A 22,420-nucleotide genomic window follows, 5' to 3' on the forward strand; every position below is an offset into this window, starting at 1 on the left:
TGCCCTGTGAGATAGGAATCGTTATTACCTCCATTTTTCAAATGGAGAAACTGAGGCTTAGAGAGGGTAAATCAACTGTCTAAGCTCATGTAGGGGAGCTAAGATTTATACCCAGGCCGTCTGATGCTAGAGCCCTCCGTCTTTCCTACTGCCAGTACTATACAGCACAGTTGTACATATCTTGAAGTGCCAGTCTGGCTCTGCCAGGACAAGGTGCAGCTAATAATAGTAATCCCTAACAGTCAAGTCTCTCAACAAGATTTAAAAACTAGCAGTCAACATCAGAGTTCTAAAAACAGATTGTTATAAGCAAGTCAGGTATCATTCGTTGCTTCAAGAAATGCACAGGTGCTTCCTATATGCAAGGAGAATGTATATACTTTGCTGTCCCAAATAGAGATCCCTCTAGAGACCCCTGCCCTCATCGGTCTTTTAGTCACTTCACATCTGGAGTTAAAGCTGAGAGATTTTGTATAACTTGTCCATTCCATTCAGCTTGTCTGTGGCAGAATTATAATGCAAGCCAACCACTGGACCCCTCAGGCACTCAACTTCCACGTGTAATGGAAAGCAAGACCTCAAAGGTCCAATATGAAAGGCTGCCTGTGATCTTTTTCTTTCCCCGAATCTGTGGCGGTATTCAAATAGTCATTCACTGAGTTACCAAAGATACAGATCAGTATGAGTGGATTGAAGAGGGCTGGGTTCCTTGGCCCTGGTGCCATTGACATTTCGGGCTGCATAAGTCTTGGTTGTGGGGGGCTGTCCTGTGCACTGGACGGTGTTTAACAGTGCCTCTGACCTCTGCCCACCAGAATGTCGTAGCCAGCTGCTACAACTGGAAATGGCTCCTGGTATTATCAAACGTTACCAGGAGGCAAATTGCCCCTGGTTGAGAACCATGGGAACTGAGTGACAATAAAACAAAAATTCTTTCTTTGCTTTAAGTCAATGACAGTGTTGCATTCATGGGACTCACATCATATCAGAGGATTGGACCTCAAAATCTCATAATGGTTAAAATAATCCTTGGGATGATGCGGAAGCCTGGAGCTATGATATGATCAGGTGAAGTTGAGGTTAATTGATGGGCTTGGTTTAAGAGTCATGTATGAGCAAAACGTGTCTTTAAACACTAGAATTAAGCAAAGCAAAACAAAAAACACTGGAATTACTCTCAGTGAGGAGAGATGCTCACACAGTGAAAGGTAAGGAACTGAGAGGTCGGCAACTCCGTTGCTCCCATCTCATGCTAACTGGAGGGAAAGGAATGGCAGTGGGTGACATGGGCTATGGCCTTACTGCTTAAAGCGTGGTCCGCAGACCTGCAGCCATCGATCACCTGGGAGCTTGCTAGAAAATGCAGACACTTGGGCCCTCCTTCAGTCCTACAGGATCAGAATCTACATTTTATTAAGATTCCCAAGTAGCTTGTTTGCACTTCCATGTTTGAGAAATAGTAGTCGATGGTATTAAGATATACTTTAAGAACTGAGAAGAACTAGCCTCTATATTTAAATGATTCTCTCTCTCTCTCTCACTTCTGCTGACTGTGCATGAAAGTGTGTGGATGGTAAGTTTGTTCTGCTTGTTTGCTTAGCTACAATAGGAAAGTGGTTCTGTGTAGATTAGAAGCATCTAGACTTCATTATTCGGCAGAATTGCTGAAGACTGATGCGAGGTTTGTGCTGTGGGCGTGTGTGTGTGTTTCTGGTTTATGCTCCCTTGTAAGTTTTAAGTGATGAAGCTCCGGTATGTATATTCCCTGTCACACACGCCCCCACCCCCACATGTGAGAACACGTGTCTCTGCCAACTATTAGAAATCAGACCTCAGAGAAGTCCGCTGACATATTCCTCACTCACACAAAGGGCTGTTTCACAGGCACGGTGCAAGGATGCAAGGAGTCGGTGAGTTTGGATGAGCTTTATAAACAGGGACCTCCCGTACGGTCCCAGGTTGTTATTTGCGATCACTGTACCTGCAAAGAATGAAAGAGGTCTCCGCGGATGGTCTCCGCAGCTCAGACGCTCTGTCTGTGCTGCCCCCTGCTGGTTAAGGCACCTCGGACACACCGCACTGAGCCTTGAATTTCTCTTCTCCCTACACCTTCTTCTTTTGTTTATTTATGTATTTTCTCATTTATAATCACAAATTCACAAGTGAATTATTGTTGTTAAAAGCTTCAGATGACAGAGTAATGGAAAAAGGGACACTGCGCTTTCCCTCCCCCACCCCCTCATTATTGGGCTGTGCAGGAGGGCGGGCTGGGGTCCGCTAGGCTCCCTCACCCGGCCCGGGGCCCGCTGCACAGAGAGGGCGCTCACACGCGCCTGTGCAGTGAATAAAGGGACTGCCATTGTCAGGCTGATGTGGTCCTTTTTCTGTACATTTAAAGTCAGATAGATAGCCTACTATCGTACATAAATGAGTTCATACTGTAGGCACGTTTCTTTAGTTTTTGCTTCGCGGTAGACCTTGGGGGTCATTCCTTGACTGGTATCTGGACCTACTTTATTTTTTTCATCACTGGCTAAATATACCGTCATTGTGTGACGGCTCCCATATGGGTGGTGTTGAACTTCCTTCTATTTCACGCTATTTCCAGCCATGCTGCTTGTCCAGGCCCCTTGTTGCCCAGATGCAGGTGTCCCCAGGAAAGGATCTGACATGGACTTTGGGTGGCAGGACTCCTCCCTCCCATGCCCTTCACTGGGTCTGATGACTGAAAACCTGAATCTCCCTGAAAGACAAGCTGGACAGAGAGAAATTCCTTTCCCTGGGAGTGGTGGGGAGTGTCAGTCCTGGGCTCACGCCCTGCATTTGGCCAACACGCTCACACACGTGTGCACACACACGTACACACACGTACACACACGGCACACACACACCATCCTATCCCAGCCTGCTTGCTAGGGAACCTAACTTTAAAACCTGAGCTGATTAGTGTTGGCATGTCCCGTGGAAGCACACTGAACTGAGAGTCCTGCGGTTTGAGTTCTAACATAGGCTTTGCCACAAAATTGCCTAAAAATGTTGAAGAAATGATTCTGTCTTTCTGGGCCTCAGTTTCTTTCTCTTGAAAGTGGTCTGGGAGGAGAACGAGTAGGAGTAGACACTTGCACTGCCAGCCTTCCAGGGTGAGGCTTCAGTTGACCGCCCTTGACCCCAGGTTGGCTGCAGGAGCCAAGAAATAGGAAACTGACACGTTGAAAGAACATCAGCTGTTCGCGGGCGAGCCGGTCAGCAGGTCAGAGGCCCCACCTCCCCTGGAGCTGCCTCAGCCAGTTCCTCCCCTGCCCCTTGGCAAGGGCACGATTCGCATCTGTGCAGAGGACAGCCTGGAGGACACCTCCCCCACTCGTGGCTTGGTAATCGGCTACCTTCTGAGGTCTCCCTGGCCGCAGACGCTGCTTGGCTCTTCCTGCCAGAGTGACAGGCACTGACCAGAGCGGTAAGGACAGAGCCTCGGAGTCCTACTGCCTGGGCTCGAACCCCGACCCTGCTGGGCCCTGGCAGCTGAGAGAGCTGGGGCCAATGACTCACACTCCCATTTCCTTGTCTTTAAACTGGGGATAATGTTAATACAGCTTTGCTGGAATGTTGTAAGGATTCAGTGAAAGTTCTTTTTTTTTTTTTCCCTTTGCTTTTTACTTTGTTGACAGAAAATTTATTCCATCGATCCAATTAACATAAAAAGAGTTCTCATCATGAAAATAAAAAACTTGAAATAAAGCCTTAGTTATAGGGGCGCCTGAGTGGCTCAGTCGTTAAGCGTCTGCCTTCGGCTCAGGGCGTGATCCCTGCATTCTAGGTTCGAGCCCCACATCAGGCTCCTCCGCTGGAAGCCAGTTTCTTCCTCTCCCACTCCCCCTGCTTGTGTTCCCTCTCTCTCTGGCTGTCTCTATCTCTGTCAAATAAATAAATAAAATCTTAAAAAAAAAAAGGCCTTAGTTATAAAAATCAAAGTGCTGGCATCTGGGAGACTTGATGTAGAGGGTGGAGTAGAAAGTGTTTGGGAGGTGAGAAGCTCTTGGACTTGGACGAGGGCTGTAGGTGAGGGACTCCAGGAGGGACTTACTGGCCAAGTGGGTCTTTGCTAAAGCTGGGCAAACTTTACTCTAAAATTTCCCCAGGAGCGCAGATCTTGGTCTATTTCATTCATTGCTCTATTCCTAATACCTTAAGGGTGTCTATAGTGCAAAGCAGGTGTTCTATAAATATATTTGTTCGTTTAAAAAGTTTTTATGGTTCTTATATTCTTCTATCTTTTGTTTATTGCTTTTGTTTCCATCTTTATTGAGATATAATTGGCATATAACATTGTATTAGTTCTAGGAGCACAACATAACGATTTGTTATATGTATATGTCGCAAAATGATTACCCTAATAAGCTTGGTTAACATCCATCGCCTCAGGTAGTTAAATACGTTTTTTTCTTGTGATGAGAAGTTTTAAGATCTATTCTCTTGCCAACTTTTGAATGTACAATACGGTATTGTTAATTATAATCACCATGCTGTGGGTCATATCCTTAGGACTTATTTATCTCGTAACTGGAAGTTCGTACTGTTTGATTACCTTCGCCCGCTTTGCCCACACCCCACCTCCTGCCTCTGGCAACCACCAATCTGTTCTCTGTTTCTATGAGTTTGATTTTTTTAGATTCCACATATAGGTGACATCATACAGTATTTGTCTTTCTTGGGGTGAGTTATTTCACTTAGCATAATGCCCTCAAGTTCCATCCATGTTGTTGCAAATGGCAAGATATCCTTCTTTTTTAATGGCTGAATATTATTCCATTAAAATAGATATTTAAATATTTACATTTGCTAGTATATATATTTATATGTATCTCACATATATGTATTTGTATCTCATATTTTCTTGATATATATTTATGTCTCACATTTTCTTTATCCATTCATGTGTCCATGGACACTGAAGTCGTTTCCATGTTTTTGCTCTTGTAAATAATGCTGCAATGAACATGGGGTGCAGATATCTCTCTAAGGAGTGATTTCATTTACTTCAGGTAAATATCCAGAAGCGGAATTGCTGGATCATATTGCTGGTAGTTCTATTTTTAATTTGTTGAGAAACTGTCATACTATTTTCCATAGTGGCTGCACCAATTTACATTCCCACCAGCCGTGCACAAGAGCTTCCTTTTCTATACTTCCTTGCTAACACGTGTTCTCTCTTGTCTTTTCGCTCACAGCCATTCTAACGGGTGTGAGGTGATATCTCATTGTGGTTTTGATTTGCATTAATCTGACGATCAGTGATGATGAGCACCTTTTCATGTGCCTATTGGCCAAATGTCTTTGGAAAAAATGTCTATTCTGTGCCTTTGGTGATTTTTTAATGGGAATGTTTGTTTTTTTGCTATTGAGTTGCATGAGGTTTTTAAAATATATATTTTGGATAATAACTCCTTATCAGATGTATGATTCACAAATATTTTCTCCCAATTCCATCGGTTGTCTTTTCATTTTATTGATGGTGACTTTTTTTCCTTCGAGTGCATAATTACTGCTCGATATGTGTTTTTATTATTAATATTCAGAACAGAGCATAGTACCTAGACCAAGGAGGTGGTCCAGAAATGTTGGATGAGTATATGACAACCGCATGAGTCAGCTGGAAATGAGGAGCCACGTTCTAGCTCCATTTCTCTGTTTGACTTCCTTTATCACCAAGCTTACAGCACCTCCTGACTCTACCAGCCTTCCCCAAGCCTGCCTCCAATTTCCTATCCTAGCATTTATCCGAGGAGCTTTTCCACTATCTGGAATGCTCTTCTCATTTACTTCTGCTGTCAAAATTCCACCCTTCAAGATGCAAGTGACACACCACCAACTCTGGGAAGCTTTCTCTGTTTCTCCATTTGGTAGGTAGTGCCTCTTCCTTCTCATATTTCCAATATATTTTGCCATAGATGATTCCCGAATTCATATTTTCAGTCCAAATCTTTCTTATGAGCTCCAAACTAGTGTCTTCAAGTGTCTACTCAGTATCTTCATTCGGATGTCTAATAGACTCAAATTTCATATGTCCACCACCCACCCTCCCACCCACGCAGCTGTGTTAGCTCTACCCGCAGGCTCTCCCATCTCAGTTAAAGGCAACTCGATCTTTCTAGGTGCCCAGGCCAAAACATTAGTCATCCTGATGCATGCCTTTCTCTTCCATCCTACTCTTAGTCCATCTGGAAATCTTTTTAGATCTTCTTGGAAATATCCAGAATTAGAACTCTTCTCACCACCTCCACTGTTACCACCACGGTCTAAGTCAGGGCCAGTGGACTCCACTCCTGCCCTTCCCTCACACACAGTCTATTTCTACAGAGCAGCCAGAGTGATTCTTTGTAAAATACAGATCAAACCATCAGTATCCCGCTAAAAATCCCACAGTGGCTCCTCATTTCACTGAGAGCAAAAGCCAATATTCTTGAAATAGCCTATCAGACTTTACAAAACCACACATCTCTCTGACCTCATCTCCCACTGCTCTCTCTGTCCTGGACATTCTCCTCTCATCCCCCCAGATTCACTCTCCAGCCTTTTCCATCCTGCTCTCTTCTCCAGGACACCGGTCCCAGGAATCTTTAAACTTTCTCCATAGTCTTTGGCTTGTAGTTGGATCAGTCAATGGCAGGTGCTGGTTTGGGATAGGGATATGGGAGCTGAGAGAGCTTGGGGTATTTATCTCTCTGTTTCCTTCCCTGCTAAGCCTGGTCCTGTCCATGACTCTGTTCCTCTACCAAAGACCCCATCTGTCAGCCTTCTCCTAGAGCCTGCCTTTTCCAGGCTCCAGGAATCCTGCTCTCTGCTGGCCCCTTCTGGCCTAGGAGTGCTTCAGGGCCTGACCTTGCTGGTTTACCTTACCTCTGTCCACAGCTTCATCAACAGTTTTTATACTTAACACTCTACGGTTACTCCTTTTAAGGTGCTCTCTGATCTCGATCAGTCCCTTACCCGGCCTCACGTTGTTCAGGCAACAATTTTGTGATATTATGGTTTATAAGAAAATATGTATTTGTCATTTGGATGATCAAAATGTATTTCTCATGTATATTTGGACTTCATCCGGGGCTCACAGCTCTCCAAACCCTTGAAACTTCTTAAGTGATGAAAGTGATAAAGGTGTCTCTTTTATGTTAATGAGGTGACTTTTGAAACTAACCTAAGAATGGGTTGTCAGGAGAACCAACCATGTGATTAGACTATTGGAACTTTTTTTTAAAGATTTTATTTATTTATTTGACACAGAGAGAGAGAGAGAGAGCACAAGCAGGGGAGCAGCAGGTAGAGGGAGAATCTTGCTCCCCAGGGAGCCGGTGCAGGACTTGATCCCAGGACCTTGGGATCATGACCTGAGCTGAAGGCAGATTCTTAACAGACTGAGCCACCCAGGTGCCCCTAGAGGATTGGAACTTTCAGTCCCACCTCTGACCTCTGGGGAGGGAAGAGGGCCTGGAGGTTGAATCAGTTGCCAATGGCCAATGATTTAATCAATCATGACTATGTAATGAAGCTTCCATACAAATACAAGAGAACAGGGTTTTGAGAGCTTCCAATTTGGTGGACACCTGGAGATTTGGGAGAATGGTGCACCTGGAGAAGTCATGGAAGCTCTGTGCCTTCCCCATACCTTGCCCTACGCATCTCTTCTGTCTGGCTGTCCCTAAGTTATATCCTTTTATGATAAACTAGCAATCTAGTAAGTAAAATTTTTTCTGAGTTCTACGAGCCATTCTAGCAAATTAGTCAAATGCAAGGAGGAAGTTTTGGGAACCTCTGATTTATAACCAGTTGGTCAAAGCACAGGTAATAACCTGGGTTTGCAACTGGCATCTGAAGTTGGTGTGTGTGGGGTGCAGTCTTGCAGAACTGAAACCTTAACCTATAGAATCTGATGCTGTTTCTGAGTAAACAGTATCTGAATTGAGTTGAATTCTTGGACACCCTGATGTGTCTGCGAATTGCTACCCCCCCCCCCCGACAGTGGAATTTAACTCCCCCCCCCGGTCTTCCTCAGGCATGGTAGGCACACTCCTTTCCCAGGGTCTTTGTATTGGCTTTTCCCTCTTCTTGGCATACTTTTCTCCTGGATGTCCATGGATCCCTTCCTCCTGTCTTTAAATCTTTGCTCAGTTGCCACCTTCTCAGTGATCATGTTTCTTTGTCCTACTAAAATTGTAGCTCTTCTACCCTGGCAATTAGTCTTTTTTAAAAATAGCGCTTATCATATAACTCATAATGTTATTTATTTATTTGTGATTTTCACTATCTTTATCCTCTCACTAGATTATAAGATCCTCGAGGGCAAGGATTTCATCTGTTTTCACTGATCAATCTCCACTGTTAGAATAATGCCTGGCATATAGTAGGTGATAAGTGAATGTTTGTTGAATGAGTAAATGTTTGAATATATCCCACTTTGTTTTCAATGGGTCCCACCATGAAATGTATAACCCAAGTGCTTATCTCATTACTCCAACTAAATAGTGAGTTCTCCAAGAGGAATAACTAGCATTTATACCTGAGGTTGCAAGACAGAAGACCATAGGCTGGATTTAGCCTACAGACAAGTTTGCTTAAAGTATTGACCCACACAATGTTTCAAATACTATTTTGATTTATCTTTCCAATATTAAGAAATGGGAGATATTTCACTTGAAGATGTGAATTTCTGGTTTCTATGTGAAAACAGAAGTTCTGGTCATATTTTACATCATGTTTCTCATTCTTTAATAGCTGAACAGAGCCTTTCCCCTTAGACTAGGCATATCCTTTCCTGTGCATCAAGGCTGTACCTCTTCCTGTTGTCTCCCTGACCCCCTCTAAAGCTGGGTGTCAGTCAGCCAACTCTACTTATTTACTCACCGCTTGGCTCTTACAAACAAAAAAGTCTGCAACCCCTAGTGGTCAAATATATGGGAGCAATAAATGTTTGATAATGATGTGCTAATGATGATGTAGAAATATGAGTCAAATTTCCATTTCTTCTACTCTTTTCTCTGGCAACTTTTCTTCATTTACTTTTCTATCAATTAGTGTTGATGCCTCCAAATATAATTATGGATATGTCTTTTTCTTTTTTTAGTTACATCATTTTGCTTTATGTATTCTCCAATTCTATTATTAAGTGCATACATATTTGTGATTGTGTGACTCCTGAAGAAGACCTGAAACATACCAGAGGAACTGAAGGACACGATCAACCAGCTTGTGGTTGATGACCTGAAAGACACTATCTGCCAACCTGACTTAAGTAACGTGTATAGAACCTGATGGCAAAATAAAACAATAGCAAAATAAGCATTCTTTTCAGAATACATGGGAACATTCGCCAAGGTAATTCATATTCTGTGCCACAAAACTAATCTCTATGAATTTATAAGAACTTAAATAATACAAAACATGTTTTTTGATGATAATAGGATTAAGCCAGAAGTGAATAAAAGAAAGAGCAAAAAGATCTAAATAATTAGAAATTAAAAAATACAATTCTAAATAACCCATGGATCAAAGAAGGAATCATGAAGGAAATTCTAATGTGTCTTAAGTTAAACAAATGGAAACACAACATATAAAAAAAAATGTGATGTAGTTAAAGAAGTGCTCAGAGAAAAATGTATAGAATTAGTTACTTATGAAGAAGGAAATTGTCACGACAATGATCTTAGCTACTACCTAAAGAAATTATAAAAGGAAAGCAGGTTAAACACAAAGGAAGCCAAAGGAAGGAAATAGAGAGCAGAAATCAATGAAGTAGAAAACAGAAAAACAATAGAGAAAAGTCAATGGAACCATAATTCATAAATTTCTAGTCAGTCTCATCAAAGAAAAAGAAGAGAGAAGATACCAATTATCAATATGAGAAATGAAAGAAAAGACTTTATTATAGAGCCTACAGAAATTAAAATGTTAGTGATGGAATATTATGAACAACTTTATATTAATAAACTTGAGAACTTACATGAAGTGGAAAAATTGCCTGAAAGACTGAAACGTCCAAAGATTACTCAAGAGAAAATAAATAGGGGTGCATGAGTGGTACAGTCAGTTAAGCGGCCAACTCTTGATTTCAGCTCGGGTCATGGTCTCAGGGTTCTGGGATCCAGCCCTGCATCAGACTCTGTGTTCAGCAGGGAGTCTGCTTGAGGATTCTGTCTCTCCCTCTGCCCCTCCCCTACTTGCATGCACACACAATGCTCTCTTTTTCCTCTTTTAAACAAACAAACAAACAAACAAACAAACAAATCTATCCTCAAAAAAAGAAGAAATATAGGCTGAGTAGTGCTATATGTTATTAAAAAAAACCTAAATCTGTAGCTACAAACTTTCCAAAAAAGAAAACTCTTAGCCCATGTAAGTTTGGTGGTGATTTTGCCAACACCAAAGGAAGAAATAATACCAGTTCTAGAGGAATTTTTCCAAAAAATGGAAAAGAGGGTAGAACATTTTCCAATTTATTTTATGAGGCCAATATTAACCTGATACCAAAATCAGACAAATATTACATGAAAAAAAAATCTAAAGCCCAAATATACCTCATGGGCAGAGATGCAAAATCCTTGGCAACATGTTAGCAAATCAAATCCAGCAATATATTAAAAGGCTAACACATAATGAACAAGTAGGGGAATGCAAGGTTGGTTCAACATCTGAAGATCAATCAATGTAATTTACCATATCAGCAGATAAGAAAAGAAAAATAATTATTTCAATGATGCAAATAATGTATTTTAACAAAATTCAACATCCATTCTAATAAAATCTCTAAAGAAACAAGAAGCTATGAAACTGAGAATTTTGTTCACAACGTCCCTTTGCCTAAAAATCCTATACCATTTCTATTGTTCGGGTCCCCTATAACTCTCGTACTCTGCCAGCTTCCTACACCAGCATTCGCTCATTCATTCAATATCTCTCAGTATCTACCGTGTGGAAGGCACACAGTTGTAGGTGCTGGGGGACACAGCTGTGAGCAAAATAATAAAAATTCTCTGCATTCATGGAGCTTACATTCTAGCTGGTGGCTCCTTGTACACTCTGCCAGTGTCCTTTCATTCCCTCACACTAGTCATTTCTCTCCTGGTACAGGACCTCTGAGGGACATGCTGATGGTCCCTCTGGAATTCTTTTCCCTTCCTCCCCCCCCCTTTTTAAAAAAAGATTTAAAATCTTTTAAAGAGATTTTATGTATTTATTTTGAGAGAGAGAGTGTGTGCACGAGTGAGGGGGATAGACAGAGGGACAGAGAGAAGCAGGCTAGCAGGCTCTCTGCTGAGCAGGGAGCACAGTGGACGTGGGGCTCGATCCCAGGACCCCAGGATCATGACCTGAGCTAAAGGCAGATGCTTAACCGACTGAGCCACCCAGATGCCCCTTCCTCCCATGTTTGTCTATGTAACTCTTACTTATTTTCCAGATGTTAGCTGGAGCCACTTCTGTAGGGAAATCTTTCTTGATTTCCCTGCCTAGATGCCTCCTCTTTTATATGCTCTTATTGTGCTTACCTTCCTCCTCGATATAGCCCTTATTGTATAATTATTTATGTGACACTTTGATTGACTTCTGAATCTCCAATGGATAATGGGCTCTCTGAAGGCAGGGGCTCTGTTAGCGCCCAGTACGGAGTAGATGCTCATTCAATATTGTTTAAAAGAGTGGATTCGTGCCTTCCTCCAAAACTTTATTTATTTATTTATTTTTTTAAAAGATTTTATTTATTTATTTGACAGAGATAGAGACAGCCAGTGAGAGAGGGAACACAGCAGGGGAGTGGGAGAGGAAGAAGCAGGCTCATAGCGGAGGAGCCCGATGTGGGACTCGATCCCGGTACACCGAGATCACGCCCTGAGCCGAAGGCAGACGCTTTAACGACTGCGCTACCCAGGCGCCCCTCCAAAACTTTATTAAATTTTGGGCTGGAATGGAATAAGAACTGGACTCAGAACCTGCTCAGAAAATAGCATCCAGGATGTGGAGAAAAGGGAATCCTCGTGCATGGTTGGTGGGAATGTAAATTGGTGCAGCCACTGTGGGAAACTGTGGAGGTGCCTCAAAATATTAAAACTAGAAACTGGTCTAGAAATTCCACTGCTGGGTATTTACCCCAAGAAAATGAAAACAAAACACTAATTTAAAAAGATATGCACCCCTATGTGTATGGCAGCATTATTTATAGCAGCCAAGATATGGGAGCAGCCTGTGTCCACTGTAGATAAATGGATAAAGAAGTGGCGTATATATGCATATATATGTATATGTGTATATGTACGTATGTATGTATATATACACACACACACAATGGAATATTACTCAGCATAAAAAGAATGAAATCTTGTCATTCCTGATGGATGAACTTAGGGAGTATCATGCTAAGGAAATAAGACAGAGAAAGACAAATGCCATATGATTTCATTGATATGTGGAATCTAAAAAATAAAACAAATGGACACATACATACACACACACAATAGAAACAGTCTTATAAACACAGAGCACAAACTGGTGGTTACGAGAGGGGGGCGTGGGGGATGGGCAAAATAGATGAAGTGGATTAAGAGGTATAAACTTACAGTTGCAAAATAAAGAAGTCACAAGGATGAAAAGTACAGCATAGGAAACATAGTCCGTAATATTGTGATAACCTTGTATGGTGACAGATGGTAACCACACTTACCCTGGTGAGCACTGCATAATGTATAAAATTGTTGAATCCCTACGTTGTATACCTGAAACAAACATAACATTGTATGTCAACTACACATCAGTTGAAAAAAAAAAAAAAGAAAACAGCATCCAAAGAAGCATTAAGTGATTTATTAGTGGTCTTTAAATTAGTCATCAACCTGTGTAACCTTATTTGGATTCAGCCTATAGTTTTTCCACTTCCTTTGTGAGATCTCACGGGAGGCTTTTGAAGTTCAGCTCACAACGTCAGCTGTATTCCTCTGCTCTGCTGACTTATCCACAAGGCAAATGAGGTTTGATTTGTGGAACTAGATTTTGTGTATACTCGTAGCCTTCCCAGACTTGGTCTCCATCCTCTCATCCCTAAGGTGCTGGGCTCCATCAGGCGAATTCCCACACTCCTTCTGACCAAAGCTTTAGGACCAGGGGCTGGGGCTCTGCACACTCAGCAGCGAGGACTTGGCTCGTGGTGCTGCTGGGGCCCAGGTGAGATGCTGCGTCCACAGCTCCAGCTTCAGCCCCAGAGCTGAGGGAGGGGTTGGCAGAGGGAGGCTGGGTGGGGTTGGCTTTGTCATTGGCAGGCAAGTCAGTGTGGGCCAAGTCAGTCCGGGGAAAACAAGAACAGCAGCCTTGGTTCCTGGGATGCTCTCTGCCTTCCTCCCCCACCCAGGCCTCCCCCACAGGAACCTAACTGTGTATCTCAGTCCTAGAATGTGAGGAACGTGCCACAGCCTGATAGGCCTGCAGCAATCTGCAGGCAGGCAGGGAGGAGCGCGCTCCCCAGGCAGAGGCCTGACAGTGAAAGGACTCTGGGTCCTGAGGGCTGGGCTGCCCCTCCCCTCCTCCCTGGGCCTCCTGCTGCAGCGGATCTCAAAGGCTTCCTTGTGCATTGAGCCAGCTTTCGGTCCCTCCCATGTCTGCTAGGAGGTTGGAGAAGGGACACTGTTAGAAAGGTGCCCCCACCAGCCTGTTCAGGCTCATGTCCCTTGGTAGCTCAGCCCTGGAAGGATGGTGCAGACATGGGCAGGTGTTTCTTCGTCCCAGGAAGCCGACTGTCCTCTGTCTGTTGGCTTTCACTTTTTTTTTTTCTCAAAGAAACAGCTGTTTAGTTTCATTGATATTCTCTGTTTCCCCAGCTGTATTGAGATATAAGTGACACATGGCACTGTCGAAGATCAAGGCACACACATAATGGTTTGTCTGATGGTCAAATCACAATAAATTTAAATTAAATGTCTCTGTGTTTGCGCAGTGTCTATTTATTCCTGCTCTTCCTTATCTTTACTATTGTCTTTCCTCCTTCGCCTTGCTTGTTTCGTTTGCTCTGCTTAGACAACTGATGGGAGACTGTCTTCTTTCCACGCATAAGCACGTAATGTGCTGAAGTTCCCTTTAAGCACTGCTTTTGCTGCATCCCCCAAATTTTGATAGGTTGACTTCACTGCAAACTATTTTTTAATTTCCCCTGTGATTTCTCCCTCATCCCTTGAGTTATTTAGGAGTGTTTTGTTTAATTTGCACATATCTGGGGATTTTCCAGATAGTTCTCTTTTATTGATTTCTAATTCAATTCCTTTGTGTTCAGAGAACATTCTTGGATGATTTCAATGTTTTGAATTTCTTGAGATTTGTTTTTTGTCTCGGAATATGTTCTTCTTGGTGAATGTTCCATATGCGCTTGAAAAGACTGTCTATTCTGATGTTTTTTTGGTGCATTGTTATATAAGTGTTAATTGGGTCAAGTTGATTGAAAGTGTTCAAGTCTTCTGTATCCTTACTGATTTTTTGGTGATGGTTGGTTATTTTTTGTTTTTTGGTTTTTTTGGTCTACATGTTCTATTAATTACTGAGAGAGAAATGTTGCAACATCCCGCTTAAATAGATTTTATTAAGTCTTTCAGTTTTGCTACTTATTGCTTCATGCACTTTAAGCTGTATTGTTAGGTACATACACTTTAAAAAAAAAGATTTTATTTTTAAGTAATCTCTACACCCAACATGGGGCTCAAACTCACAACCCAGAGATCAAGAGTCACATGCTTTACTGACCGAGCCAGCCGCGTGTCCCAGTACATGTACTTTTTCTTTTTTTTTTTTTAAAGCCCGCCTCATGCCCAGCATAGAACCCAGTGCAGGGCCTGAACTCACACCGCTGAGACCAAGGCCTGAGCTAAGACCAAGAGTCAGATGCTTAATCAACTGAGCCACCTAACCGCCCCAACTTTTAAGATTGTTATATCTTTTTAATACATTAGCCCATGTTTCTTGTTTTGAAATTCACTTTAATTGATTTAAGGCATTTGCTTTGATTGGTGTTTGAATGGCATTTCTATTTTTATCCTTTTACATTTAACCTAGTTGTGTCTCTATATTTATATTTATATATTTGGTTCCCTTTATCTAATCTGGCAATCTCTGAATTTTAAACGGAGAGTTTAGGCCATTTTCATTTAATGTAATTATTATTTGGTTGGCTCTAAGGTTGCCATCTTGTTGTTGTTGTTGTTATTATTATTATTATTTAGAGAGAGAGAGCACATGTACATGCGCACAAGAGCATGGGGGGAGGGGCAGAGGGAAAGAGAGACTCTTAAGCAGGCTCCACACTCAGTGCAGAGCCCAATGTGAAGTTTGATCTCAAGACCCTGAGATCATGACCTGAGCCGAAATCAAGAGTTGATGCTTACCTGACTGAGCCACCCAGGTGCCCCAATTATTATTATTACTTTTTTTGTTCCATTTGTTCCTTGCTCCTTTTTCCTCTCTTCCTGCCTTCTTTCAGTTTGACTATTTTTAAATGATTATGTATAATATTAAGTATGCTTTAAAAAATTTCAAGGCATACCTTAACAAATTTAAAAGAATAGAATCATACAATTTCTGCTATCACACTACCATGGAATCAAGCTAGAAGTCAATAATAGGAAGATAACTGGAAAATCCCAAAATATGTGGAGATTAAAGAACACATTTTAGATAACACATGTATTCTAGAAGAAATCTCAAGAGAAATTTAAAAAATATTTTGAACTCAATGAATTGAAATCATAACTTATCAAAGTTTGTGGGATGCAGTGAAAGCACTGCTTAGAGGGAAATTTATAACATTGAATGTATCAAAAAAAAGGAAAGTTCTAAAATTGATAATCTAAGTTTCTACCTTAGGAAACTAGAAAAAGAAGAGCAAATGAAATCCAAATTAAGTAGTAGAAAAGAAATAATAATAATTAAAGCAGAGACCAATTAAACTGAAAACAGGAAATCAATAGAGAAAAATCAATGAAACCAAAAACTGGTCTTTGAAAAGATCACTAAAACAGATAAAAAATAAAATAGATGAAAAAAGGAGGGAGGAGGATGCAAATTGCTAATATCAGAAATGAAAAGGGGAAATTATTACAGATCCCATGGAAATTAAAGAATAGTAAAGGAATACTATGAACATCTCTATGTCCACAAATCTGATAATGTAGACAAAATGGACTAATTCCTTGAAATGAACAATCTGTCCAAAGTCACACAAGAAGAAATAGATGATCTGAATAGGCCCGTATCTATTAAAGAAATTGAACCAATAATTTAAAACCTTCCAAAACAGAAAGAACCAGACTCAGATGGGTTCATGGGTGAATTCTACCAGATGTTTAAGTTAGAAATTATACCAAAGCTCTAAAATCTCTTTTAGGGGATAGAAGTAGAGGAAATACTTCCTAATTCATCCTACGAGGCCAGCATTATCTTAATACCCAAACCAGACAAAAACATTACAAGAATAGAAAACTGCACACCAATATCTTCCATGAGCGTAGATGCAAAAATTCTCAACAAAATGTTAGCAAATTGAATCCAGAAAAGTATAAAAAGACTTTTATATAGCATGGCTAACTGGGATTTATCCCAGATACGCAGGCAGTTTTAACATTCAAAATCAATTAATGTAATGCATCCCATAGAAAAATCACTGATCATGTGAATAGATGCAGAAAAAGCATTTAATAAAATCTAACACTCATTCATCATAAAAACTAGTAAGCTACGAATAGAGAGGAACTGTCTCAACTTGATAAAAACTATCTACAAAAACCCCACAGCTAGCATCATGCTTAATTGTGAGACGCTCACGACTTTCCCTCTAAGATCAGGTACAAGGCAAGCAAGTCCCTACTCACGACTCTGTTTCAACATTGTACAGGAAGTCCTTGCTAATGAGTAAGGCAAGAAAAGGAAACCAAGGATATACAGGTTGGGAAGGAAGACTTAAAACTGTCATTGTTCAGAGATGACATGATCATCTATACATAATAAGTAATTATAGCAAGGTTGCAAGATACAAGGTTAACATATAAAAGTCAATTGCTTTTCTAAATACTAACAGTAAACAAGTGGAATTTGAAATTAAAAACACAATACCATTACATTAGCACCCACCAACAGGAAATACTTGAGTATAAATTTAATATGTACAAGCTCTATATGAGGAAATCTACAAAACTTTGATAAATGAAATCAAAGAACTACATAAATGGAGATATATTCCATGTTCATGAATAGGAAGACTCAATATCGTTAAGCTGTTCTATTCTTCCTAGCCTGATGTATAGATTCCATGCAATCTCAACCAAAATCCCAGCAAGTTATTTTATAGATATTGACAAACTGATTCAAAGGGGCAAAGGCCAAAGGATGGAGCAAAGGTAGTCTTCTCAACAAATGGTGCTGGAATAACTGGACATCTAGACCTGGTCTAGACACAGACCTTACACCCTTCCCAATAATTAATCAAAATAGATCACAGACCTAAATGTAAAATATGAAACTATAAAACTCCTAGAAGATAACATAGGAGAAAACCTAGATGACCTTGGGTATAGTAGTGCCTTTTTAGATACAACACCAAAGACATGATCCATGGAAGAAATAATTGATAAACTGGACTTCATTAAAATTAAAAGCAAAATAAAACAACTGTTTCTGGGAAAGACAATGTCAAGAGAATGAGAAGACAAGCCACAGACTGGGAGAAAACATTTGCAAAGAACACATCTGATAAAGGACTGGTGTCCAATATGTAAAGAACTTTTAAAATTCAACAATAAGAAAACAGTCCAATTAAAGAACAGGCCAGAGACCTTAACAGACACCTCACTGAAGAAGACATGCAGAAGGAAATAAGCATATGAAAAGATGTTCCTCATCATTTGTCATTAGGGAAATGCGAACTAATACCACTACATACCTGTTAGAATGAACGAAATCTAGAACACTAACCACCAAATGCTGGTGAGGATGAGGAGCAACAGGAATTCTCATTCATTGTTAGTGGAAATGCAAATGGTACAGACACTTTGGAATACAGTTTGGTGGTTTCTTACAAAACTAAATATACTCTTATCATAAGATCCAGTGATGGCACTTCTTCGTGTTTACTCTAAGAAGTTGAAAATTTATGTTCACATAAAAAATTATAGACATGGATGTTTAGAACAGGTTTATTCATAATTACCAAAAGTTGGAAGCAACCAAGATGTCATTCAGTAGGTAAAAGGATAAACCGTGGCACATCTGGACAACAGAATATTATTCAAGGCTGAAAAGAAACAAGTTATCAAGCCGTAGGAAAACATGGCAGAAACTTAAATGCATAGGACTAAGTGAAAGAAGCCACTCTGAAAAAGCTATGTACTGTATGATTCTGGCTATATGACACTCTGGAAAAGGCAAACTATGGAGACAGTGAAAAGATCTGTGATTATGGGGGTTGTGATGAATAAGCAGAGCACAGAGGATTTTTAAAGCAGTGAAAATATTCTGTATGATATTATAATGATGGCTCTATGTCATTATGCATTGCCCAAAGCCATAGCATATCCAACACCAAGAATGAATCCTAAAAGGATAGTCTTAGGGTGATTATGCTATGTCAATGTGGGTTCATCCTTGGTAAATATTCTACCATTCTGGTGAGTCATGTTAATGGGGGAGGCCGTGCATATGGGGGTGGGTAGTGGGTATATAGGAAATCTCTGTATCATCTTCTCAATTTTGTTGTAAACCTAAAACTGTTCCAAAAAAGTTTAAAAAATTCAACAGAGCCTCAGGGATATGGGAGACAATATCAAAAGGTCTAATATTATAGACTCCCCACATAATTGGACTCCTCAAATAAGAGGGGAGATAGAATGGGACAGACATCTTCTCAAAGGTACAAATTCAAGAAGCTCCCTAAGATATATTAGAAGAAAACTATATCTAGTCACATCATAGTCAAAGTGTTGAAAACCAAAGGTAAAGAGAAAATATTGAAAGAGCTAGGGGAAAAGATCCATGACATACGGTGGAATATGACAGACTTTCTATTTTGACCAAACTTGAATCAAGTTCCTCTGTCTTCTTTCTGACTAGGTCCTAACCTTAGGCTCTGTCCTTGGTCCACCTAGTCTGGGGTTAGGAAGAATTCTGCTGATTCAGTTTAGCAAAATTTCCTTACTTAGTTTCTGATCACCCATGATGTCTGATCAAATTCATCATCTGCCCTCAATATCTTATCATCCTGGCTTGTCTTCAGCAAGAATTCTGTTGAGCAAGCTTAGCAAGAATCCTCCTATTCCTGATGTTTTGCCTTAGTAATTTTCCATTTACTTCCCCACCCTACTACGTGGCTATAAATTTTCACTTTTCTTTGTTGTGTTTGGAGTTGAGCCTGATCTCTGTCCCCTACTGCAAAACCCCATTGTGATAGGCCCTTCTCGAACAGACTCTTTCTTATCATCTCTAACAACTGTCATGAATACTTTTTCTTTACAAAATATCAATTCCAAAGACATCTGATTCCTCATCACAAACCATGGGGGACAGAAGACTGTAAAACAACACTCAAATTAATAGGGAGTGATTGTCAGAACTGACTAAAAAAAGGTGAGACCTAATGAATGCTATTCATAAGATACACATTTTAAACATAAAGACAGATTAAAAGCAAATGGATTGGAAAAGATATCATGTAAACTAAAGCACAGAAGGCTGCAGCGGCTGTAGTACACAAAAATATATACAGTCATTAATGTGAGGCCTCAATAATAGATCCTTAAATTATACAAAGAAGCAATTGAGAAAATTAAAGGGAGAAATAGAAATTCTACAATCACAGCTGGGGGTCTTCATGCCCTCAGTAATGAAAAGAACAAAAAAATCACACACAATTGAAAGAACACAAAAAGTCAGTAAAAGGAAAGGTCATCTGAAAACAATCATCTCGACATAATCAATATTTAGAGAACACTATATCCTATCACCATAGAATAGGTATATATATTTTTTTCTCATGCACATGGTACCTTTATTGAGACAGACCAAATTTGGGGAAGACTATGACCCATGCTCAAAGTCATACTTCATCTGCATATGGTCTAGACACCACAACCAAATACATCATTGAAAGGACATTAATTTTGGCTATGACATTTACTTGTTTATAAATCTTCCATCACTCCCGACTGCCTACAGGGTTAATTTAAATCTCTTTACGCTGACATACAAAATGCAGCACAATCTGCCTGCCATGTTTCACCCCCTATCATCGTGACTCATAATGCTCCATTCCGTAGAATTTTTTTCTTGGCCATAGTTCACACGGACTCTGTATTATCTGCCAAACATACATTGCACGTTTGACTGCCAAGTCTTCATCCATTTCTTTCCCACTACTTTTTACACCCACCCTCACATTTTCTCCTAGGATCACCTACATCCTCCAAGGTTCAGACTGCCTCAAAGGTATTTGGGGCCATGTGAGAACATCATGTGTCTCCATCAGTTCACCAGCTGTATGACTTAGGACACATTAATTTCTCTGCCTCTGCCTCAGTTTTCTCATCTGTAAAATGTGTATAATATTAGTACTTGCCCAATAGGATAGTGATAAATTTCAATGAGCTAATGCATGTGAGACACTTAGGATGGTGCCTGGCACAATGTGTGTATATGATCAATATGGGCTAGTTCTTATTTTGTGGTTATTATTGGTGGTAACTTTTGAAAGACCATTTTAATTGGATGGTGGGACAGGTGTCAGATTTTATAATTTTCTTATGGGTTTGTGCATCTCAGCCAGCCTCTCCTTAGCATAATCTCCAAGCTGGCTGTTGCTAGAGAATTTAGAAACATACCCACAGCTTTGTTTGCAGAAATGAGGTGAATCTAACCAGGTCTAATTTCATCAGGGCCTTTTTGTGATGAAATGCATTGTCTACGCTGGCACTCCGATATCTTATATCCTCTCCCTGAATTTCAGCAAGTCAGTACCACTAAATTAATTTATCACATTTTAGCCGACTAAGCTGTAGGGGATACACTCTCGCCATGAAGAACATCACCGCCTGTATCGCAGGGGTGGCCTGAGAACTTCTTATTTCCACAATGTCTTCTGTTGGCCTCTCCACCTGGTCACCTGCGGGACAGACACCATCACCAGAGCCTGCACATTGCGTAGGGAAGGGGAAAGTGAGCCAGGAGATGTTGGGAGAGGGGAATTGTTTCATTGCACCCCCCTAAAACACGGTCTAGATGACAGACCTCCCCAAAACACAGCAATGAGAGAAAAAGCCCGCAAACGACCTGGCCACAAAGCCATAGCCAGGGTGTGGAGTCCTGGGAATCATCCTGTGTGGTATGCAGGTGGTCTGGCCACTGGGTGTCACTCTTAGTCTGAGTTCCTTTGGTTTGGTATCGGGTTTTTGGCATTTGCTGGGCTCCTTCCTCTTCCCACAGGCTCCCTCCCTGTGGTGGTCTATTTCCCTTGGAAGCCTTTACTGACTGCATAGACAGTACACTGAGAGTGAAATGACCCCAGAAGTGGATTTCTGATCTGCACACGGGAAAGTAGCCTAGTTGTCACAGAAGCAAGCAGTAATAGTTCTACAGCAATAGCATCCAGGAAACGACTCTTAAAACACAGAAATATTTCATTACTTTTATCATTTACTACTGTTATTTACTCCTTTATAGATTATTTGTTTTTTATTTTGTCAATCTGAATTCTTATAATTTTATTTACTTCTTTCATTCTATAAAACTGAATATTTAGATGAAATGGAAATTAAACCCAGAAAGAAGGATTGGGAGGAAAGATCTGAACACATAAAATCTTTAAAGAAATAGAAATCCTATTTAACAAAACCTATTGGTTTTACTTACCCTCTTTAGAACTTGGTGTGCGTTTTCAATCTGAAGATTCATGTCTTCAATTCTGGAATATTCTCTATCATTTTCCTTGTGAGGACTGACTCTGTGAGTCTTTCCTGTGGAAGTTTTAATAGATTATGCTGGGCATCTCATTCTATCTTCCATCTTTCTTGGTTAATTATTCCATTTTCTTGTTTCTCCATGCTACATTCTGAGTGATTTCTGCAGATGTATGCTCAGGCGCATTAATTTTTTCCTCCACCGTGCTCAATCTTTTGTTTGACTTATCCACAGAGTCCTTAATTGCGGTGCCTTTTTTATTTTCAAGAGTTGAATTTTGTTATTTATCATATCTGTCTGTTCCTCTTCTCATAATAGTCTATTCTTTCATTATGGTTTCTAAGTTTAAAAATCTTTTTTTTTTTTTTTTAAGTAGGCCATGCCCAGAGTGGAGCCCAATGTGAGGCATGAACTCACAACTCTGAGATTGAGATCTGAGCCAAGATCAAGAGTCAGACATTTAACC

At 40.5% G+C, this 22,420-nt stretch overlaps 1 long non-coding RNA gene across 1 annotated transcript; it reads left to right on the forward strand.

Annotated features, from left to right (window-relative positions):
* Positions 1-3,217: 3,217 nt before the first annotated feature.
* LOC103664612 lies at positions 3,218-9,330 on the forward strand. The gene is made up of 2 exons (XR_569091.2): positions 3,218-3,454; positions 9,116-9,330. It is a non-coding gene; the product is annotated as an uncharacterized LOC103664612 (long non-coding RNA).
* Positions 9,331-22,420: the final 13,090 nt, after the last annotated feature.

This window comes from Ursus maritimus, unplaced genomic scaffold (assembly GCF_017311325.1).
Source record: "Ursus maritimus isolate PB19 unplaced genomic scaffold, ASM1731132v1 scaffold_15, whole genome shotgun sequence".
In the NCBI taxonomy this organism is placed as follows: Eukaryota; Metazoa; Chordata; class Mammalia; order Carnivora; family Ursidae; genus Ursus; species Ursus maritimus.